This window comes from Ambystoma mexicanum, chromosome 4p, assembly GCF_040938575.1.
Source record: "Ambystoma mexicanum isolate Mex_15411 chromosome 4p, UKY_AmexF1_1, whole genome shotgun sequence".
NCBI lineage: Eukaryota > Metazoa > Chordata > Amphibia > Caudata > Ambystomatidae > Ambystoma > Ambystoma mexicanum.
The window spans coordinates 883,137,591-883,158,881 of NC_090927.1; positions in this window are offsets into that span (position 1 = coordinate 883,137,591).

A 21,291-nucleotide genomic window follows, 5' to 3' on the forward strand; every position below is an offset into this window, starting at 1 on the left:
CCTGGTCGGGGAGCTCCTGCTCCTGGGTTGGGATGGTGGCAATGAACCACAGACAAGAAACAGGTATCCTTGTGGTATCCTATGTACATGATGTATTCTGCTGATCAATGCCTGTTCATGTGTTGTGTTTACCTCTCAGGTGTGAGGGGATAGTTGTGGTTTGACATGCTGGGGTGTACACATGGTCAATGTTCACATGTGATGTGTAGAGGACACTGATGGTCACTTGATTGCACATGCATGTATTGAATGCATGTCCCTACTGACAAACACACTCGCACTATGATCCACAACATGTGCAACCACCCTTCCATGTCCATAGGTACACTCAGTTTGCCTTCTGGGGCCCACTGTGTCCCTGCAGCACATGATCTATGACCATTTGTGGATCCTGTACATGCGTAATTTGCTTTTTGATGTCATTTGTCGTTTTGCTGTGATGCTCAGGGTGTGCGTCACACACAATGGCTGGTCACTATGCTGTGTGCTGAGCAGTGTGTTGCAGGAGATGGATACAGCACACGGAATATGCAGTGTTGATTTTGCAATGCACAATGTGCATGTAAACAGGCATTCAATGTTATGTTACAACTACAACTGTTGGAATGCATTTGGGTATGATTTATTTTGGGTGGTAGGTTGTTGGTCAGTCATTTCAACTGATTCCATGTCAGACATCATTGTCTGATGCCACTTTACATTTTTCACATGTCAATGTGTACCTTATTAGTACTGTGTTGGTGTTTTGCTATTCCTTGCCATGTCATGTTCTGGTTTGGGAGGGTTTGGGTGACATACCAGTGATAATCATGGCCTGTTTTGCAGGTCTGTGTGATTCACACCTTGCATGTGTGCCTTTTGGTCACACATGATTGCTTATGTTTAAGTAGCTAGGGATGCACACAATGTGGCACTTCCATGGCAACATTCTCAGGGTTGTCAGGTAGTGACAGTTGGCTGTCTCTTTGTCATCATCGATTGTCACCTGGTATGTGCCAGGCCTGTGTGCACTCCGCAGGGGTGGGAGTTTAGGTGAAAAATGTGGCCACAAGCTGGGTCCGGGCTGCCTCGCCACTTGCCCTATCCCCTCCCATGGGCAGCGCCTGTGCCTGTGGTTGGGGGTGTGGGGGCACCACCATGTCCACCGGTACGCCCTGCCATGTTGCAACATTGTGCAGGACACATGCTGCCACAATGATCCTGCACACTATTGGGGAAGCATAGAGTAGCTCCCCGCCAGAGCGGTCAATGGAGCGGAAGCATGACTTGAGCACTCCGAATGTGCGCTCCACTATGGCCCTGGTTGCAATATGGGCCGCGTTGTATCTTACCTGGGGTGGTGTGGTGGGGTTCCGGATTCGCGTCATCATGTGGTTGCTCACAGGGTAGGCACTGTCCCCTGGAGAGGTGATAATGGTTGTGATTCTTGGGGTTTGTGTATTTGTGTGTGTGTGACATGCATGTGCACAGGCATTTGTACTCACCTAGGAGCCATGTGTCACCATGCTGCCCAGCTTCCAGGGCCCGGCTCAGGGCGGACATTCTGTATATGAAACTGTCATGGGTGGAGCCAGGGCAGTTTGCATAGACAGAGGTGATAATTCCCTTTGCATCGCATACCAGCTGTACGTTGATGGAATGCCAGTGTTTGCGGTTTCGGTAGATGTGCTCAGTGGTCCTAGGTGGACTTAGGGCCACATGGGTGCAATCTATGGCACCAAGCACTTTGGGGAAGTGTGCCACCCTGTAAAAGTCCTGGACAACGGCCTGCCTTTCTGTGGGTGTTCTGGGCATGTATATGTGCCTGCGGACTGAGGGGTGCGCTGTCATGATTGCCAAGAACTGGTGTAGGCAGCGTGACTGCGTGGCCTGTGAGATCCCCCCACTATGGCAGTAGTCCGCTGAAATGACCCAGTGCCAAAAAATGTTGGACATTGAGCACCTTCTCCAAGGGGCTCAATGCTTGGGAGCAGAGGGTGGGGGATGTAAGGTCATCATCCCACCACCTGACCAGGTCTAGGATGATACGAGATGGAAACCTATACCTGCCGTAGACCTGGTCGTCGGGCATCCCAAAAAGGCTTGTCCGGGGTGAAAAAATGCAGGCCCTGGCTATTCTCCTCCTCCTGCGTTGTCCCACTATCAGTGCAGCGACAAATGGTGCATTCATCGTAGCTGTATATACGTATTTGTTGTTTGCGCACACTTTTATACTGTGCGGGGGACGCTTCCGCCTGCCTTCGTGTGGCGGACGCATTGACGCCTATGCGCGTCTTTTGCCGTGCGCGGGTTTCCCGTATTAAAATCCATAAATACGGGCGTGCGCTTCATTTTTCAAGCTAGCGCCTGCTTGCGCAAGCTTGCGCCACTTTTTTCGGCGCACGGTTGTTCCATGAATCGGCCCCTTAAAGTAGTTGTTTCGCCATTCATTTATACTTGGATTTCTTCATATGTCTTTCCAATCTGAATAGCATATTTAAAGAGGACGTCATTACAGCAAAAGGTTTATTCCAGTCAATTCTAGAATTAATATGTAATGTGTTCCTTTATTCTGCCATATGTGGCAGGTCAGAAGGAGGGTGCAGATGGTTATAAGAAATGTTTGAATATCTCTTTATTAAAGGAAAGGGCAATGCCTATCTCTCCCTATTCTATGGTGTGTTCCCTACCTAACAGAACTAGCTATGGTGCTTGCCAGTCGTCTGTGAATGTCTTAAAGAATCTGTCCACAGTCCAAACTAACCCTGACTGGCCCTATTTGTAACAACTAAAGACAGGAGAATGACTCTCTTCTCCTGGGTTTTGCTTCTCGCAAACTTCAGTTCAACAGGTGATATTCAAATAGTCATGTGTGACTTCTTTGATCAGTTCATGCAGTACTTTCGGTGCTGTATTATACTTTTGCATCTTCTCAAATTGAGGTTCTTTTGACCATCCATTGATTTCTTTCTCTCTTGTTAAGGGTTTCTGTTTGTTTGTTCCTTTACTTTTATTACAAAGAGTTATTCTTCTCTTTTCCCAGATAAGGTTATCAAACCTTTATGACCTTATCTCATGAGATTCTCTTGTTTTCTTTGTAATTCACAAACTTTGTTCTCTGTATTGTCTCTGTTGTTGCACATATACATCAGTTCACCGCTCTCCTCAGGTTTTTTCTTATAGCTTTACTTTCTGTCTTAATTAGTCTTTCTTTAACTTGACTGAGATGAGTATCAATACTCCCATAAATATACTCCTTCACTTCTCGTGCTTTCAATCTTATATTACCATTATCTTGACTGGGACGGGTATGAGTACTCCCATAACAATTCTCTGTCTCCCTCCTGGGTCTCAAGGTTTACCCATTACCTGTCACCCTTGGGGATAACGTCACCAGGGTTTCTTTTCATCCCTGGCAAGTTTTCACCTTCACCTATCCGGCTTTCTTTATTCCTTAAATGCATTGTAGTCCGTATTCTTCTTTTGCATGACTATCCAGTGTTCCAGATAGTGGGACGTTTCACAGTTTCAGCCGTGTGGTGGGTTTGGCGTAGTTTCTGAAACTGCTGGTCCACCACAGTATTTTCATGGACATGCCACCAGTCTTCCTTTCTCACTTTCTCCAACTGACATGCACTGTGTGTCCAGCTCTCGAGTTTCAGTACACATGCCGTTTTGAAACTTGCATGTTTTTGAGACTTCCCAGTCTCCTCCTATCTCAGGTACTACATAGCCGTGGGTCTTCATTAGTGTACCTCCAACTCTCTCTGCAGACTGTGGCATCTCCTTACATTGCTCTATCCTCCTCATCTCCAATAAATGGGATTTTCCATTTAAAGTCACATTCTGAGTTTCTTGCTGACAGTAACACATATTTTTCCTCTCTACCTATAAGTCCTTGTAGATCACAGATAATGTTGGAATGTTCTTTAGGGAGTTACTCAATGCTCGTCGCCACAGGGCAGTCTCGCCCAGTGAGGCCCCACTTGCCTCGGCCCCTAGGTATGGTGTTGCGGAACAGGCTCACCTCCCTAGCTTATCCTAGGGTAGAAGGGAGGACCTCCTGCAGTTCACACACTTGTTAGTACTGCATTAAAATGTGTATGGCATAAAACTCAAGAATGGGAATGGAATACTATTGAATTTGGTTTTGCTGTGTTATGTACGTTGAAAAGATAGGTCTGTTTTGATAAATGAAGAAATTAAACCTTAAATAGCTGGAATGAAAACAGAGAATTGGATTACATTTTAAGTTTCTAGTCCCACGTGTAGGCATACAGATGAGAATAAAGGTTTCAAATCCAGTGGTAACTGGGTAGAAAATAATTATTGGTAATGGGCAGGCCAGATAGCTTTTAAGGACCACTCAGAGATGCCTCTATAATGCATTCAAGACAGGCTTAGTAAGAGACCACATGCTTTAGTTCACTTCAAATAAAAAAAATAAACCACTAGCCTATTACAGGTTAACAGATGGGGTCAGTGACAATTAGATGCACAGTGTCTGCCATCTGACTTGGATTAATGAAGGTTAAACGTCATTGAAACTATACACACCCAAGACAGTTTACTGTGAATTTGTGGCGACATAGAAAGGGCACATGTAGGCGATGTGTCATCTCTGCACCCTTGTGGAGAACTGCTTCAATAGCATGCAAAGAAATCCTAATGCATTCAAATGAACAAAAATAATACCTTAAATGTGTAAATACGAAATTAAGCCTTGCATTGCCATGCAATCTCAAATTGATCTGAGATTTTGATATTTTGTAGATAAAGGAAATCTCTATTTGAATATTGAAAAGAAATTACATATCACCATATTAACATTTACCTTCCATTTTCTAAAAAAATATAAGTTTTAATGAGGTAGCACAGATAAGACAGAAATTATAGCACATTAGTTTCTTTTCAGGAAGAATAAGATTCCCTGACATTTTTGGTCATGTGGAAAGCAAACTACTCCTATGTGACAAACCAGGTGTGGGATTAGAGGGCAATATAACAGAATGCACATAGGACTGAAGGAGGGAGTATGGCATGTTAGGTGAGGAAGAGACAGTAGTGAACCAACTGGAGATTGCAAAGCAAGAGAACTGACTCTAAGCAGATGACAGGCTAGTCCATGATACCTGCCTATTGAGAGAAGGGAGCCAGAGCAACCCATGGAAGGATGTCCAGTCTGCATAGGGGAGTTACATTCCAAACTGACCAACTGTATTGATGGATTTGCTGATGGAATGATGCTTGCCTTATTTGGTCACTGGCTGGTTATCCTAAAATCAGAACCTGAAATTTAAAGGAAAATCATAAGAAAGCCTTACACATTCCCCACAATGGTCCAACTTTGATCAGGGTAAAGTCTGCAAAGAGAACAGGGCTGGAAATGCAAAGGGGGTGAAATTCGAAATAGGAGCACTTGTGCTAATATCCTAATGTTCTGTGTTCTTTTTCTGATATCAAATACAAAAGGAGATATTGTTTGGTTTAGGGTATTCCACTTTGCTATGAAAAATATCTTCAAAACTGAAAGTCTTCTGACTGCCACTTTATGTTGGATTACTGTTGTATAATTAAATATTTGCAAACATAGGTAGTGATTTAATCTGGTGTGGAATCATGGTTGGTTATAGTGCAAAGCTAAGTCCTATTGCCTGGGAGGATATCATGCTTTGATGCAGCCAGTCTAAGCCATTGTACAGTCTGGATGTTTGTGCAACAAAATTCATGCTGAAAGAAATTATTCTATTAATTATGAAGTGTGCAAAGTACAAATCTTCGGCATTCCACTGTTTGTCAATGCCTAGGCAGATTTAGGTGTAGTTTTGGAGGGAACTAAGTATCAGTTAGTGGAGAATAGTACATCTCCAACCACAAAATATGGCCTTTTTTAAAAACTGTTCTTGTTCCTGAATAGAGTAATCCATTCATGTCAAGGAAAACCATGCACACTTACACACCGATCAATGGAAGACCAATGAACACATCCTGGTTTAATAAAAGTCACATATACATGTCAATACAAAATTGCAAACATCACACAGAAAGAGCAGGAAAGGGTATCTAGACTCTGTATGTAATCCCAGACTTTTTCACACATTAAGTATGGGGCTATCATATTTGTTTCTATTATTCAGAAAGCCACTATCAAATTGCCTATTTGATGCTCCAACCAATACTAAAAGTCCCCACAGTGATGGACTTTCCCTAGACTGAAGTGGTGGGCCACCCAGATAGGGTGAGGGGACAGAAGAAGAGACTGACCCTCCTTAGGCTACAGCTAAGTAGTCATGGGAAACACTGTTGTGCAAATATATGCTTATAAAAGAACCAGTAGCAACACGTGCCCAGATTGCGAGTTAAAGCAGAAGGTAATTGTTTATGCCCCTGCATCTTAACTAAAAAGTGAGGTTAAAATATCTATATTATTCAAACAATTGTGGCCAATTATTAACTAGACATCCCACTTCTTATCTGGTCAACCGGATTCAGTGGATTTTCTTTTTTATACCACTTTCTTCAGGACCTACGAGTGGAGTAATATTAGTTCAATTGAGAATACCACTCAGCTGTTCATAGTCTCAAGGTTTGGGCCATCTAATCTAAAGGTTATAGCTCATGTACATTTTGAGAAGTATTACTCTATTGATATTATTTTTTTTATTTTCTAATTGTAATTTTATATAGAACATTTATTAATTCATAGCTGCATTATGCTAATAAAAACAGATTTGATGCCTGTTGAACCTGGACTACTTAATGCTCATCTATGTAACACCAGAGCAGCACAGGGGTTTAGTGCAGGAGAAGGATGGAATTGTGATCTTGGCACCATTGCTGTGTGTCTGGCAGGTAGATAAGGAGGATGGACTATTAAATGAATGTGGGAGGTGTGGGGTTATTCCCTGGCCTGAAGGTTTCCTCATTAGGTCATCCTCTCTGATCACTGTTTTCCATCTTTACATACATACATCAAATGTCTGTTCATGGATCTTTGGCAATCTGCGCAGCATTGATCATTCCTAAATCTGTGTTTGATGCCCCAGGCAGTCCTAAATTAGCTCCTTTCTTTGCTAACTTGTTTGCAGTGTGGTGCAAGGACATACAGTAATTTACATTGTCATCTGTCTGTGACAATTGACATAAAGTGCAGCCTCTGACCACCTGAAAGACCCTTTGTAGTGGCGTGTGGCAACTGCTAATTTTCTTTATTTGTTCCCGTCGACATTAGGCCTGAAGAGAACATAATGAAACCTCTCCACTTCCTCTCATTGATATGGCCCTAGACAGCAACTTAGCTGCTCATGTGAAAGGCTTTGGGTGAGCTGAGTGAATGGTGATGCAGGATGATGAGCCTGCTGTTGTGAAGTGGTTAGGAGCAGCCTTTGGGTACAGGTCTGAATATAAACTCCTCCAATTTTTTTAATTGATTGTTTTTTCATTGTATGTTCATTTGATGCTTTTGTTTATACATCAAAACAGTTCAGACATGAGTAGACAGCATGGGATTGAAGTGGGTGTATGTTTGAAAAATATCCCTTGTCCCAATGCAAGTCTATGGGCAGCTTCAATTCTCTCAGTTTAATTCACAAAACTGCCCTCCTGGTTGATCTAAAACATTGCCATGTATGTTGGAGCACCTGCTGTATGTGAAGTCCAATACATCATGTGGTTTGTATGGTTCTGAACACCAACATTCCCTTCCATTCATTTGTTTATTTGCTTTTCTATTAGCCGCTGTGTTGGTTCGTTGACTCCCTCATTAAGGGAGATGATGAACAGATTGTGTACCAGTTCAATTCTCTGCTGTTCTCTAGTCACAGGATTCAAATGACAGTCATCTCTCATACAATACTGTAAGGCATCCCTGTCAACCCAGCCTAATTTGGGTGGCAGATCTCACCTGTCTTGAATTTTTTAATGGGGCTTAAATAAAATCCTCATTACAATGTGTGTGTCAATATTGATTGTGTTTGAACAGTACACTACAGTACACTAATCATGTGTTTTTGGGAAGTAGTATACTCTTGTCCTGGTGCACTGAGGTGGCAGGGCTACAATGGATTTGTTAGTGAGCATTCCCACGTTTCTCAGATAGGAGACTGATCCAAAGTACGAAACAAGTTTGCCCAATTTTGGACAAATGCTGATAGGGGATTATAATTGTGCTTTTTTGTCATTATTTCACCAACATCACAAGGGTTGCAGGCTTGACATTGCACACACTTTGAATCCCCTAAATGACTTCGTAGGCAAGCATAGCAAATGGTCCTCAACCTGGTTGATGGGCCAATGTATGCCATTTAACAATGTTTATTTAAAACTCAGCCACCAAACTACTATCAACATCCTCCTCTATAATCAGCAGAGCTACACCGACTCCCCGGATACTGACATCCCCCTTCTCCTTACACCACTCATCAAACCTAACACCAAATTCATGATTCTCAGAGACTTCAACCTCAGCTTTAATTACACCGCAGATACAAAGGCCACAGCCCTCTAAACCACTCTACAGGAGATGAGCTTCGCTCAAGCAGTTAGTTCCTCCATGCATGTCAAAGGCCACACCCTTGAGTGGATATTGCACCTCAACCTATCCATCATAGTCCCTACCAATGAGCCTGTCCCCTGGACAGACCACCCCCTACTCTAATTCCTCTTCCCTTTTGAGCCTCCCAAAGTATGTAAAAATACTATTTGCCTCCCTATAAACTCTTGACACACTTGCAAACGCACAGCAGAGCAGCTCGAACCCAACATCTCCTCCCATCTCACCACAGTGCCTGACTGCAATGGCCCTAATACCATTCTTGCTGCCTATAACACCCTGCTACTAAAGACTCAACCTCCACGCACCTTTCAAAGCAACACTCCAAAAGAAATCCTCTATTCACAACTGGTTTATTGATGAACCAATCACCTTATGCAAACAGAAACAAGCTCAAGAACACCTCTGGAGGAAGAATCCATCCAATGGTTACAAAAAAGACTTCATCTCCTTGGCTAAAACATACAACCGTCCCATCACAACTATAAAGTCTGGCATCTACAACACCAGAATCAGTGAAGCCAGTTCCAAAACTAAGGAGCTCTTTAAAATATTTAAAGAACTCAAATCCCCAGATCCCCTTGTAAACCAACTGTCCAATTAGCACTGACAAGCAAAACTACCAAGCTGAGAAACCAAACCATCCTAAAGAAAACATTGCTAACTGCTAAAGTTGCCTCTCTCATTCTCCCTGAATAACTACCCACATTACCCCCGCTCTTTCCACTTTGTCCAAGTCTCTCCTTCTGATGTCCTCTCTATCATCCAACACCTAAAACCATCAAACTGCAAGGATGACCTCTGCCTATCCCATATCATCAAAATACGCGCTGAGTCCTTTCTCAAGCTAGACACAAAGGCCTATTGGATGCCAATCAAAGTCTGCATCAATCGTGTTCAAGATTGTATTCATAACACACAGATGCGTCCGCAAAGTTTCCACCGACTTCCTCAACCAGTGCATCTCCCAATGATTTAACCCTCAATGCCTGCTCTGCTCCTCCGCCTTGACTCTAGAGATTCCAAGATTCACTAGGAAAAGAGCAGAGGGAGCCTGTTTCACTATGATCTCGCCCACTTCATGCAGGACCCTCCCCCTCCACATCCAAGAAGATCCTTCCTACTTAATCTTCAGAAAAAGATTGAAAAGACTAAAACATGTCTTTTTCATAAATATGACTAGACTCACTAGTGGAGACCTCCATGATCCTGCCTCTTCTTGCCTGATCTCTGTTTAAATATTTCTTTCTGTACTTTGTATGCTTTCTGTCTTTAAGATGTAGCAGTGCTGTGATACTTAAAGGTTTGGGCACTGTCAATAAATAAATAAATAAATATATACATAATATGGGGTTGTAACCTTAGTGTGCATTTGTTTGTGTGTGCACAGTGCAGTACTGGTGTGTTTTTCCTATGTTCTAGGCACTCACCTTTATATTATAATGTATATAAGAACATACAGGTGGTGCACCAAAACAGTAGCTCAAAGCAGGTGAGAACTTCCAAGACATTCTGCTTATAGATGAGACATCTGTCATGCTTGAGCAGTCCAACAGCATGACATTTCAGAGACGAGAGAACTTGCCTAGAAAAGCCCCTGAAAGGATGTATGTCTTTACTTATTTATTCTGCATTCACTTCACCATACATTCACCATATCACATTTACATCTTCATACCTTTGCTTCTTCGGTCTCTCACTTCTCCTTACATTCACTTTGCCATTATGAGTGGCAACCCCCTTGTAACCTGTTCTTTTCTCACCCATATTTTTCACCACCCCCTGTTGACCCAACCCTAACCTTACAGATAACGTTACCAATTCTAATGCCACCACGATAGTGTGACGATGAAGAAAAAGTTAAGAAGAAGTAAATGCATGAAGAAGTAAATGCCTGACAAAGTTGATGTAGAAGAGGTTATTTAGGCAAAGTAAAGGGGGATACCCAGATTACAACACTCAGTGACAGTCAATTTCCTGCAGTGGCATCTCCGAGAATGTGTCAGGTTCCATAGTCCTCTTTAAAGAGATAACAGATACAGCCTTCTTCAAGCAATTCATTGTCTGTGGCTTTAATATCACGCATGTACAATTGCTTGTTCCTGAGGATACCCATAATCTAAGGATAATAAAGGGTAAAGATCTGAAATATTCCCTTGCTGCTGTATTCATTGGGAGGCAGGGCATTCATTGAGTCTGGACTCTGCCCGAGTCTCAGAAACTAAATATAATTGAAATTGTGTGGATGTACCACAAGAGATATTCTGACGTGTCGGAACCCCGTGAAGAAGGGTAAGCTAATTTGAACTCTTACTCCTAAGAGCCCTTTAAGACAAGGTAGCAATACTCAGAGGAGGATGGGGATGCAGAAGTTATTCAAACATCAATAATCAAAACGACTCTGGAAGTTTGGAAAAGTGCATTTCTGTTTTAATATCAATTATCTAAAACAGGGAGTACAACGGGCATCATCGGATGCTGCACAGCTCGATCTCAGAACATTTCATAAAAAACAACTCTTTTATAACAAACATTTGTCACTACTGATGTCATACTTTGTGGCAAACTACAAAACTTATGAGTACCTGTGGTTGACTCTCAGTGAACATCTATGTATATGGTCTATATAGCCACTGGTTATGATTGGGTACTTAAGTCAGGTGGGCATCAGAACCCACCTCAAATAACTGGTCATCAGTGTCATCACTAAATACACAACGATTAATTGGTTCTTCAAACTAGTACAGACAGGTATAGTGTCCTTAGGACACCTTCATTTTGGGTTTTACGGACATCCCGGACACTGATTGTGTTCTTAGAACAGTTTCAACATGCCTGCGAACAGTATGGACAGGTATAGTGTCCTTAGGACACCCCGATGTTGGTTAATTGCGGACATACCGGACACCCGCACTGTCTGCGGACATTCTAACTGCCTTTTTTTTTTAAAAAAACGCAAAAAAGAACTGAATTAAGGCACATAATATTTTTGTTTTATTATATATAGATGTTCAAATTATGAAAGAGAAGGGGAAGCAGAAACGGATAAAAACACAGGGAAATTGGAGGTTTCAAGAGGATGGCTAGGAGGAGATGAAGGGATGGAAGTCTCATCAAAATGTTTTTGTTCATGGAGAGGGTTTACAGATAATTGACTGGGATATGGAGAGGGGGGACAAGTACATGTGGGACAATGATATTTAATTTTTCCCTTTTATGTGGTCCTCTACAAAGTTCTTGAAATGGTTGAAATTTGCCATGAGCATATCCATTTATTCTTCCATGCGCTGGAGAGTCTTATTCAATGTGTCTTTTGGTGTACTATTTTCAATGTTTGTATGGTCTGTTAAAAACATATATATATATATATATATTTAAGTGTACATAAAGTAATGCTTATGAATTTGGTTATATAGAGAAGTGTCTACCATTAGTATCACTATCTTCAGACATTTCCTCACGTGGGAAATTATCCTCAAGCCACTCCAAAGTACTGGACATTTCTGTGAAAAAATATATATTACTTTTATTGTATCTAATACAGACATTTTAGAAATATATAAGAAAAATTAAGTACACTTACTAGCTTCTGGTAAGTTGTGTTCTTACTGGTCTGTAGATCTGCTGTTGCTCCTAGTTGTGCAGTTTCTGTGAGGTAATTATGTTGAAGGCTATCTTTTTTTAATTTTGGTATATTCCATTTAGTACATATGGTATTTAAATTGATGGTTGATGTGTTAGATATATAGGTTCTATTTCTTATTTATTACTACATATAATGTGGTTGTGTGCTGGTTTTTGAACTTGTGCACTGTTCATATGGCACAATATACCCCCTGAGTTTTTGGGTAGTGTTGCTGGTGTCCGCGTCTGTCCGCAGACATACGCAAAGTCTGCAGACATCAAAATCACTAGCTGGGGGTTCAGTATGTTCTATGTCACATGTATATAAAGTCAGGGATATTATGGTTGTGCTACTAAAAACCTATGAAATTCAGTAAAAAAACTTTGTTAAAGGGACGTTATGGTTAAGTTGCGCTACTAAAAACCTATGAAATTCATTAAAAAACTTTGTTAAAGGGACGTTATGGTTCCAAGTAAAACCGAACAACCCCTGAAATTCGTAAGTTATGGTAAACTAACCAACCATAACTCGCGCCACCACCGTGCACTGCTAAGACTAACACCCAGGACATCAAAGATGACATCACAAATGTCATTGCTGACATCACTGATGACATCACATGTGCATTTAATTTTCATGAAAACTCTGTAGAAGGGTTTCTTATTGTAATGTTGACAAAAAAGTGTCAAGGATCATTGGAATAAATATCATGTGCTAATTAGTGCATTAAGTAATGCATTGATATAAATAGCATTCTATTATGAAGTTATATCCAGTATACCAAGCTACTCATGCAGAAACATAGGCAGTGTGTGCAACATACATGATGAAGGTGCAATATTCATAATCTTGCCATGTTGAACAGTGAAATAATAACTGCTTTCTTATTAGAGTTTTTCATACTGTGAAACATGTAATAGGTAGCTAATAAAACCAATTTACAACATTATTGCATTACTGCACACAAAACACAAACAGACAACAACACATACAAATAGAGCATATAGAGGGAAAGTGAAATAAACAAAACAAACAGCAGTATTACCCAACAATTTTCATAACGTAACTGATTATCTTCATGTACAGAAATGATTGCTCTGCTTCAAAGCTACTACTTCCGTATGTATAACTATCACATATTGTGACTAGACCCTAATGAAAGTAGTGTACGTGCAATGTGTACAAATATGAGCATATCCAGGGAAAGTTCAGTAATAAAAAACAACAGAACTATAAAACAGTGTTGATAACTGTACTAAACATCTTCATACATAGAAAGCATTGTTGTCTTCCAAGTCTGTGTTTTCCCCTTTGTATATGTTTCATATGCTTTGAGTGGACCCTAAGTGAATTACTGTTAGAACATATTTGAAGTATAAGTCTACAAATATAGTACTTTGTACTATAGTATAGTGAATTTTTAGTTACTGAATGTTACTGCCCTAGATATATCAGTAAAGGAAAAAATAGGGGGCCAGACATGTGATGTCATCAGTGATGTCATCATTGAAATTTGTGATGTCATCGTTGATGTCCTGGGTGTTAGTCTTAGCAGTGCACGGTGGTGGTGCGAGTTATGGTTGGTTAGCTTACCATAACTTACAAATATATATATATATATATATATATATTCAGTGAAAAAAACTGTGTTAAAGGGACGTTATGGTTAAGTTGCGCTACTAAAAACCTATGAAATTCAGTGAAAAAACTTTGTTAAAGGGACGTTATGTTTCCAAGTAAAACCGAAAAACCCTTGAAATTCGGCAGTTATGGTAAGCTAAGCAACCATAACTCGCGCCGCCACCGTGCACTGCTAAGACTAACACTCAGGACATCAAAGATGACATCACAAATGTCATTGATGACATCACTGATGACACCACATGTGTATGTACTTCTCATGAAATATGTGTAGAAGGGATTCTTATTATGTTGCGAAAAAAGTGTCAAGAATCATTGCAAGAAATATACCCTAATAAGTGCATTGAACGATGCATTGATATAAATAGCATCCTATTATGGGGTTCTATCTAGTATACTAAGCTACTCATACAGAAACATAACATTGTGTGCAGCGTACAAGATGAAGGTATGATATTCGTAATGTTAATATGTTGAATAATGAAATGATAATTGTTTTCTTAACAGATTTTTGTGTACTGTGAAATATGTAATAAGTAGCTAATAAAACCCATGTATTACATAATTGCATTACTATAGACAAAACACAAAGACACAAGAACACATACCAATATGGGTATATACAGGGAAAGTGAAGTTAGCAAAAAAGCACAAGTAGTAGCAGAAACAATTCATAACTTAACTGATTAGTTTCATGCAAATAAATGATTGCTCTGTTTCAAAGCTGCTATTTACCCTATGTATATGTATCACTTGATGTGATTGGACCCTAAGGAAAGTAGTGTGAGTACAATGTATACAAATATGACCATATACAGGGAAAGTACAGCCATAAAAAAAACAACAGAACTATCAGAAAGTGCTCATAAGTCTAGTGATTATCTTTATGCACAAAAAGGATTGCTGTCTTTCAAGCTTGTGTTTTCCCATATGTATATGTTTCATATGATGTGACTGTACTCTAAGGGAATTACTGTAAGAACCTACTAGAAGGATATGTCTACAAATAAAATAAAATTCTTAGTTTCTGACTGTTACTGAAGAAAACCATGTGGCCTAGATATGTCAGCAAAAGATAAAATAGTGAGCCAGACATGTGATGTCATCAGTGATGTCATCAATGACATTTGTGATGTCATCTTTGATGTCCTGGGTGTTAGTCTTAGCAGTCCACGGTGGCGGCGCGAGTTATGGTTGCTTAGCTTACCATACCTGCCGAATTTCAAGGGTTTTTCGGTTTTACTTGGAACCATAACGTCCCTTTAACAAAGTTTTTTCACTGAATTTCATAGGTTTTTAGTAGCGCAACTTAACCATAACGTCCCTTTAACAAAGTTTTTTTCACTGAATTTCATAGGTTTTTAGTAGCGCAACTTAACCATAACGTCCCTTTAACAAAGTTTTTTCACTGAATTTCATAGGTTTTTAGTAGCAAAACTTAACAATAATGACTTTGACTTTATATACATGTCATATGGAACTGACTAGATCTCTTCTTATGAACTTGATGTCCGCGTACTTATTTAATGTTCGCGGACATGTTCGGAGAACAGTACCACTACCTAAAAACTGTGGGGGGGGTTGGGGGGGTATGTTTGATTGTTATATCATAATATAAGAACAATTAACAAATTCAAAAAGCAGCACACAAACACATTATATATAGTAATACATGAGAAATGTAACCCATATATGTAACACACTAACCATTCATTTAAATACAATATGTTCTGAAATGGAATATACCACAAGAACATAAATTGGCTTCCAACATAATTACCTCACAGACACAACAGAACTGAGAACAAGACCAGACCCACTGAATACATAGGACTTATTTTACCAGAAATAGTAAGTGTACTTCATTTTACTCATATATTTATAAACTTTCTGTATTAGATTAAAAAATATATTATCTTTTCTTTTTTTTTCTCACATAAATGTCTAGTACTCTGGAATGGCTAGAGGACAATTTCCCACATGAAGAAATGTCACAAGATAGTGAAACTAATGGTAAACACTTTATAATATAAACCATTTAAATATTATTATTTTGTATACATTTAACATATATATATTTTTTTATACAGAGCATAACAAAATAGAAACTACCTCTGAAGAAGCTGTTATGGAAAACACGCTTGACAACATAAAAGAAAAAATTGATTTACTGTTGACCAATTTTAATAATTTGAAAACTTTTGTTGAAGATCATTTTAAAACAAAAACGTCATACCATTGCCCCACATGTACTTGTCCCTCCTCACCATATCCCAGTCAAATATCCCCAAACCCTCTCCATAATCCAAAACGTTTTGATGAGATTTCCATCCCTTCCTCACCTAATACCAATCATGTTGAAACCCCAAATTCTCCTGTTTTTGTTTCTGTTTCTGCCTCACCTTCTCTGTCATAAATTATTAATATATATTAAATAAAGTTTAATTTTTATATTGTATTGTGAATAGTTTCTGTTTTTTTTTTTAAAAAACAATAAAAGTGTCCGCGGACAGTGCGAGTGTTCTGAAATGTTCGTACATAAACGAAAATGGAGGTGTCCTGAAGAACACCACACCTGTTCGTACTGTTCGCTAGCAAGTTGAAACTGTTCTAAGAACACACGTGCTGTCCTGAAATGTTCGTAAAGAAACAAAAATTAAAGTGTTCTAAAGAACACTATATCTGTCCGTAATGTTCGCTATCAACTTAAAACTGTCCTAAGAACACAATTGGTGTCCTGAAATGTTCGTAAATAAACAAAAATGATGTGTCCTGAACAACAGTACAACTGTTCGTAGTGTTTGCTACCCAATTGAAAGTGTTCTAAGAACACAATTGGTGTCCTGAAATGTTCGTACATGAACTAAATTACATGTGTCCTGAAGAACACTGTATCTGTCCTTACTGTTCGCTACCAAGTTTAAACTGTTCTAAGAACACACGCGGTTTCCTGAAATGTTCGTTTCACGTGTGACGCACTTTTAATTACTTCAGAACCCGAACAGTGTCCGTAGGACATCAATGCGCATGCGCTAACCAATCTCTGTGCACTTGGTGTCCTGCGGACAGGCGCTTCCTTCGCAGACTAGTTCGCAAACAGATCATATGACCGCGCCCACGCTCATCGTGTGTCCTGAAATGCGGACACTGTTCGTGTCCCCGAACAATTTAAAAGTACATTTTCAGTTAATCCATAATATTTTTCAATAAAATCTCACCATGCCACAAGTCCCACATAGCAATCTTGAGTTTCTATATACCTTTTGAAACTTTCCGATCCTTTTTAGTGTGTTCGATCTGTCCGCGCACAGTGCGCATGTCCGCGGACCGCGCACAAGCACCCCTATAAATGACCACGCCCAAGAGCTTATTCCCATTGTGTTTCTGGCTATTCTTCATAACACAGTGATTTTTGCTGCCACCTGCAGACTACACCATCATCGACATGGCATCCTTGGCTGCTGAACTGCCACTTGGTTCCGCACCTGCTTCAGCACCACCACCACCCCCTCCACCACCACCACCTCCCCAAGGGCCTGAAGAGGGGAACAGGACTGAGGATGCGGAGGAGGAAGAAGAGGATGATGAGAATGAGGTAGAGGAAATCCCTACTACCCGCACTAGGTGTGAGTCTTGGGTGTGGCGGTTATTTACCATTCATGGGAATGGTCCTAAGGCTCGTGCGAACCATGTTACCTGCAATGAGTGCAAAATGATGCTCAGTTGCGGGAAGCACGGTAACTACAGCTTTGGGACCACTACTATGAAGCGACACCTGAGGTCATTTCACTCTGGGGCTATTCGCAGGGTTGTACCTTGCAAAGAACCTAGCAGGTTGATTTCCTCTACTTCATCCTCTGTTTGATATGATATGATATATGATATGATATGGTATTTGTAACGCGCCTATACACAGGTGTTTCAAGGCGCGAAATGAGGTTTCTGATCCTGTCACCACAAGGACCACCTCTGTGGGACAGCGTCTTTCTCAAGCTGCCTCACAGGCCATACCGAATGCTGATGACCCTTACCTTTCGAGGGTCACAGTTGTATGTATGTACTGTGACACAGTACTCTGCAGGGGGGAGCGACTTCGGAGTGCTTTTGAGACTATCGTCTCAGAGCACGAGAAGACCTGCTCACTACCCAAATTAAACCCACTCTACATCTTCCTCTCTCAGCTCGCCCTTTCTTATCCCTGTGGTTGGTGTCCCCCCCCTTTACCCTCCTTTACCCTCCTCTCCTAGTGTGTTGTGTCTGAAAAACAAAAAAAAATACAAAATTACAAAAATCAAAAAAAAAATAAGGCTCTTTTCAAAATTGGGTTACTACTCCATCACAAACATTGTAATTTTCTCTGGAAAGAAGTGGTGGCTCTGAAAAGAGCCTTTGGGTGGTGTTTGTAAGTCAAAAATTGCAAATGCTTAACATCTACTTCAAAATCGTTGTTGTAATTCCAAAAAAGGTCGCAATGCATTTTGTACATTTCTCAGAAAAATCTGATTGCCAGCATAAGTAAGATGGACTCCATCTCTGCGAAAAATGTATATACTACAAAACATAATATTTTCATTGTGAAAAGAAGACATGCCAAAATCTCTTAGAAAGCCACAAACAGCCTTATTAACATTGCGCCTTGCTTTTTCCATTTGTGGACCAAATGAAGAAGAACGAAGCCACATTTGTTTCTGAGCAATCCGTGAAAATATCACTTGAGAATTAGGAGACATGTCCATAACCTTCCTCAGTCCTTCTTTCATAGCAAATTGCAAAAAAATTCCAGTCACATGCCCTAAACTGTTCCCTCCACAATGAATTACAATTATGTCTGGATGTTGCTCTGTCTCCAAAGTAGCACAGAGAGGTAGCAAATCCAACCACTTCATTCCACGTACTCCATGCCAGTGTACTTCCACATGTGGGAATACAAGATCTACAGCTACTCCACAGCTGTCTGCATGCACCTTCAACCAATGTATCCACGAATCTCCTAAAATCCAAACAATCTGTTTTCTGAAACACACAGCCATAGCTATCTTTTGTTCTGTAGGGTATTTTGTGGAGATTTGGGGCCTGACGGTATTTTATTACCGCCGAAAAATAACTTAGCAATAATCACTCTTTGTATTCAGATTTGGCCATGTGCAACAATAATACAATGGACATGCATTATTTCAGCACCCAGACCTGCATATTTGGTATACGTGGTTGGTGGTATTTTGGTGAGCATAATTCCCTTGTTTTATTTGTGGCCCCAATGTCCAGAACCCCTTATCTTCGCTTAGATTTTTCGTGTGATCACTAGAGAGACCTCAGACCTGCATTCTAGGGATACCACAATTTCCAGTGATAGTGTTGGTGCGCCACCATGGGCAAACTCACTGACTTATTTACGACAGAGAGCTATATGTGGTAGTCTTGTGGTAATTTCCACTACCTTATATACGGTAGGGAGCTATGTTCAGAGAGTCTCTCTTCCCGTTGGCTCATGTACCTCCAACAAGTTATACTACAGTCACTCACAATTATTCATACTGATTCTGACATACACACATCTGTCTTAAAATGACCATTGCACTGTTTAAAAATCTCCCCACATCATTGGCATTGTAATGGTAAATAGAAAATAAACCACCCGTCTGTTTTCAAATATTTTCTGTATTATAAAAGTTGCATTTAGACATGATCTCATTCTTTACAGCAATAAAATGGAACAATCAAAGCATTTTCTATGACACACTGCAATTATAGTGGCGGAGAACAGAACTTAAATTGCAACATTAGCACTTGATTAAGACACGCACGGGACTTTCATTTTTCTACACTGACTGCATATTTCCGTGCACACACACAGCTCCCCCAGTTAGGTAATTACCTTATCTGTTCAGAGGCTTCTCTCTGTGAATGTGGCTCTCTTGGATTAACTCCAGCAAAAAGGAACGCTTGCCTTCTCAAGCCGGGGTCATTGCCTGGAATTCTCAGCTTTTTCAGATAGGAATGCCTCTGCCAGTGGAAAGGTTTTTCTTTCAGCTTTCCCCAGTCTCGACTGCAGCAGGACACCGGAATTTGCATTCAGTCAGGACCCCACAGCCAGGTCTTCTCCCCAGTAGTGCAGAAAGATGTCTGCCTGTCTTTTTCCCTGCTACTGCCCACTAAAACTTTCCTCTCAGCCCTCTTTATGACGTGTCCCAATGAAATCCATCATCTCTCATCCTCCTACTCTTCAACAATAGCTTCGCTTATACATTTGCAATTGTTGCAAATCTGACTTCCTCCTTCCTGCCGTTACTGTGCACAACAACACGGATAATCAGGCAGAGAAGAGAAGAAAAAAAAATCTGCACACTCATTTAAATGCCTAATTCTGCAGTAGAGAACACATTTTATTAGTGGGTTATATTAAAATAAGGTTTTATTAGTCAGGTTAATGGTTAATAGGTTAGCTGTTAATTTTCAAATGTGTCTCTAGCAATATAGGCATTTCAGGTGAAAAATAGTGTGCATTTTTAAATGAACACGTGTGCTTTTAACTGTAAAAATAGATTTGCATCTTATATGTTAAAATCGTTTTTTACTGAATAGTCTGTCTTTCCTTGTTAATCTGCTAACCCATATAGCAATGCACCGCACCCTTGTGGTGGTGGTGCTGCAAAAAAATGTTGCTACTTGTGCAGTAGCGCTGTACTCTGTGCTGTTTGCTAAATATCCTTACATATACCCTCCTTTTGTTTTTAGAACTTGGCTATAATCCAAGCCAATTCCTAAAAACAACTTGTTCTATTTTTTTTTTTTACAATATAGCAATCCAACAAAATGAATATTCATGTGCATCAATGAAAATTTGCAATCAACATTTCATCTGAGTCCATCAGTTCATAAAATGTTCCACATTTGCCTTCTCAGTGGAAGTGGCATTACTTTAAGTTTAAATTTTCCAAGTCAATTAAAAACAATGAAATAAAACAACTAACTAAAACAAATAAGTAATATAACAAGTTAAAATAAATAAATAAAATAATAAATACGTGGAACTTCATATGCCGGAACTTTTGCTTTGTCTCTTTTGGTATGTCCCGACCAGCGATGTTATTCGGTTCATTCGAGTACTCTTTCATCTTGGCAATCTTGAATCCACAGTAGTCATCTCTTTTGGCATTCCGGTTATTTTGTCTTCACCTCCACCTGGAGGCAGGCATCTTTTGGTCTTCATCCAGGGGACTCCAGGACTCCATCGTCTCCCGTGGCCTCTGATCCCGGAACCTCCGACCAAATAATGTTAATTGTCTAAATCAAAATAGAAAATAAACAGATTAAGTACATAGCACAATACTAACTTCATCCTTTTGCCAAAAATAAAAACATGCTTGGTAAAAATACTTTGTTTTTTTTTTCTTTTTTCTGAAATTAAACACAAGTTAAAAGAAAACAAACACATATAAAACAGCATTCAATATTTAATACACTTTCTCTCTGCACACCAACCACGAACTTCCGT